Source organism: Branchiostoma floridae, chromosome 19 (assembly GCF_000003815.2).
Source record: "Branchiostoma floridae strain S238N-H82 chromosome 19, Bfl_VNyyK, whole genome shotgun sequence".
NCBI lineage: Eukaryota > Metazoa > Chordata > Leptocardii > Amphioxiformes > Branchiostomatidae > Branchiostoma > Branchiostoma floridae.
The window spans coordinates 4,946,068-4,949,703 of NC_049997.1; the positions used below are offsets into that span (position 1 = coordinate 4,946,068).

Genomic DNA, 3,636 nt, shown 5'->3' on the forward strand with positions numbered 1-3,636 from the left:
CCTTTTTTCATGGAGATGAACTTCACCTGTTGAGAAGCCATCCGGACAGCTCCAGAGGTCATCGGAGTCACGGACAGCCTTAGTACCGGGACGGCAGTCCACATGGTAGCAGAAACGGTCCTGGCCTTGGCAGTAACAGTTCTTATACTCAAGCGTGCCCCATTGGTCGCCATCCTAAAAAAGGAATTCGTAAGAGTTGAAATTTAGCATTTTCCCAGAACTATCGTAGAGGGGAATTCATAATCACCAAGCACAGTAGGGGCATCTTCTCTGGATAGTTTTAAAGAACGCTTGCAGATAGATGTGCAAAAGTTAGGTGTAACGGTTAGTTCAGTGATATAGACAGCTGCTGCCGCGCCGCGTGCCTGCGAAGCTGGTGTGTTACGCCGAAGGGCGGTTATGTCGGCTATACAGATACAGATACGGGTTCTTTAGGCCATGTTGATTTGACTATATGGATGACAACATTTTATTGACTTAACAGATTGTCAAACTGTAGTATTCTAAGGAAATGTGTTTGTATATTGCAACCACGTGATTGCAACTGTAACTGAAAACGCTTAATAAAATGGCACGTAGGCAGTGCACCAAGAAATGTGTGGTGTTTTAATGATCTTAATGTATGTGGCTAAGTATTTCAAGTCAGATGTGTTCTACTACATATTTTACATGTACCTCATGGTCTTCACAGCCTTTCGTCTGGGTCATTCCGTCGTCTGGCTCTTCAGGAACAAGATCTTTTTCTTCTACAAGAGAAGATATGTCAAGTTTTATATCAATCCAATCTCATTTGAACACCAAAATGTAAAAAAAAGAATATTCTTTCAAATAAACATGTCAAAGTTGAATTTCTTCAATAATCTACTGAAATAATCTTTTAGTTCATGAAAATTTTAATCTTGATACTTTTAATTGAAATTAAAATTCCATTACCAATAGCTGAGAGTTACCTGCTAGTGATTGTAGATCACGAATCAAGTCCACAACTCTCTTGGAAGCTCCTTGCTGCGTCTGTTTGCTGTCTGCACGTTGAGAACAACAATTGAAAAAAAAATGTTAATATTCTAAGAGTTGCTGTACATGTATATTGCTAGTGTGAAAGAAAGAAGGCGTACAAACATTGGATCCGCCAGCATCGACGATGTTGACTCGCCCTTGCAGAATTAAGCAGTGACGACGATTTACAATGATGATAATAAATATTGTTTATTGTTTATTGTCCATTTACCAGTTTTAAAGTCCTTCCATAGCAAAGGTTGCTTTCCCCGGCCTGCCTAATTATGGGACCCTCTCAATGACAACTGTTTGCCACCTGTATGCAATCACTCTTCAAAACCAATGTTCACTGCTAGGTTCTAGTTCAATACTTTTCAACCAGTCTACTATTCAGTTCACTGACAAAGACTTGGTCAAATGACCTTGCAATTGCAATTACAAACCCATTAAAAACAACATCATCATCATCGCGGGCTGCTTGCCCGGACCAAGTCCACCCTCTCCTTCCAGACATCTCTGCCCCCCCCCATAGCGTTCTTTAGGTCCTCAACCCGCAACCCCACATCGCGAGCAAGTTGGTCTATGTATGTTTGTCGAGATCGCCCTGCATGTGTAAACCCGTGTGCTGGCTTCCACAGTATGAGTTCACTAGGTTGCTCTGCTTTGTTCCTAAAACAATGACCGGCAAATCTGGTCCTACGCTCCCTGATGATGGTTGATATGGCAGGAATATTGCCATACAACTGTTCTTTGGTAGGATGTTGTTTCCATGACTTGTTAAGCACGGCCCTCAGCATACGTGTGTAAGTACCATCGAGCTTGCTTTCTAGCTTCATATCAAGAATCAATAAATAATACATCACCTGCCAGCATCTGGAGAAGACTAACATCTCCGGATGCATTCTCGGCATCATCTTCCTGTTCCTCGTCACTGTCAGCTATAAAACGTATTTATGTGAACGATAATGAATGGTGAGTTTTATGTAAATCAATTAACATAATCAAAATTAAAGATAAAGGACAGAATCATTTGTTAATTGCAATGAGAACAGGTTTATATAAAACCTGTAGCTCATTGCAATTAAAATCAAAATACATGATATGTTTAGTCGATAATGACAATGAGTGATAAGTTGATATAATCAAATTACATGATAAGTTAATATGATATTGACAATCTATAACATTTTTCATATCATACAATATAATTTGATATCATTAGAATACTTTATACATGTATTTTTGTTGATGAATACAAGAAGTAGAGTTTTGATATAATTGAAGTTACATGACAGGTTCTTCTTATATGGTTTAAGTTACGGCATAAGTTATATGATTATATTGTCTTTGTACTTTTGCTCTTGGTAACATGAGGAATATTTGTAGTTTAAACATAGTCATTGTCAAAATTTTCTTCCTTCGGTCATGTATCTACAGTCCATCATGGAAGTATACATGTATGTATTATAGTATTTTTCCAATGTATGTAGGTTATGTACCTGAACTGCTAGCAGAAAGAAGAAGCGTGCATCCAAGGTAGATCACGCAGAGAACCTTCATGACGGGTTGTCTTCCTTCTAGAAAGAAAAAGATCACCAAGATTGTTCTTTATCTTTAAAATGTTTTTGTCATCAAAACTGTACACTGTTTTGCAAACCTACATGAATGCATCGTTGTCCAATATTCTATGGTGATGGCAGCTACAAAACGTGACAAAGTGTAGTGTTAAGCGCACACAATACTAGAATATAGTACATGTACATCGAATCATAGTCTGAAACATTTAATACGATAGTAGTCTGAAACATTTAATACGATAGTACGATGCATTTTCTAATTCTAAAGCGTACAAACTTATAATAGATATGGAATACTATACTATATCAAAAGCCGCGCCCGGAGGCAGTGATATCGTTCGGAATTTACTCGTCCGCTCGGCAATCTTCGGGTGTCTGGTATCTTTTTTTATATTTAAATCTTCGAACCGCGCCTTTACATACGTACAGCGCAACCGGATCTTACAGCGCAAACTTGTCGAGCAGGGCAACCTTAGCTAGGTGGGTTCACCGACTTTAAGGTTGGTTCACCTGCATATATTTTCAAGTGCGTATGAGGTCCGTAGACCATTCTTAACCTCTACCAGGCTCCACATGCCACAGGAAAAATAGCAGAAATTGGACAAACATAGACAGACAACATGCCAAACCGAGGAGTATGGTTTGCGACAAGCTAACACGTTTGGCATATCGTCTGTTTATATTTTCCAACTTCCTGCCAAGCCTGATAGAGGATAAGACTACCATACGGACCTCATACGTACTTGAAAATATACGCAGGTGAACCAACCTTAAAGTCGGCGTCGCATTTCAAGCAAACGCCCGCCGAATTGGTATGTCGGCGAAAGCTCACCAAATTTTGAAATCTCCCGAGCGTCGGCTGTATTGTTTTTGCTAAAAATTCTGCCTGTCACAAACTGGACCGGGATCGAGCGACGTCTGTCCCCCATACATATATATAGAATACAACACGGTGTATTCCGTATCACCCGAGGTATCAGCCCGACCGCGGGTCGGATCGCCTGACGGCCGAAGGCCGGAGGATGATCCGACCCGCGGGAGGGCTGGGACCGAGGGTGATGCG

General features: G+C 40.3%; 1 long non-coding RNA gene across 1 annotated transcript; it reads right to left on the minus strand.

The window, feature by feature from the left end:
• Positions 1-950: 950 nt before the first annotated feature.
• LOC118406309 lies at positions 951-1,936 on the minus strand. The gene is made up of 2 exons (XR_004830024.1): positions 1,860-1,936; positions 951-1,022 (listed from the first exon to the last, which is right to left on the minus strand). It is a non-coding gene; the product is annotated as an uncharacterized LOC118406309 (long non-coding RNA).
• Positions 1,937-3,636: the final 1,700 nt, after the last annotated feature.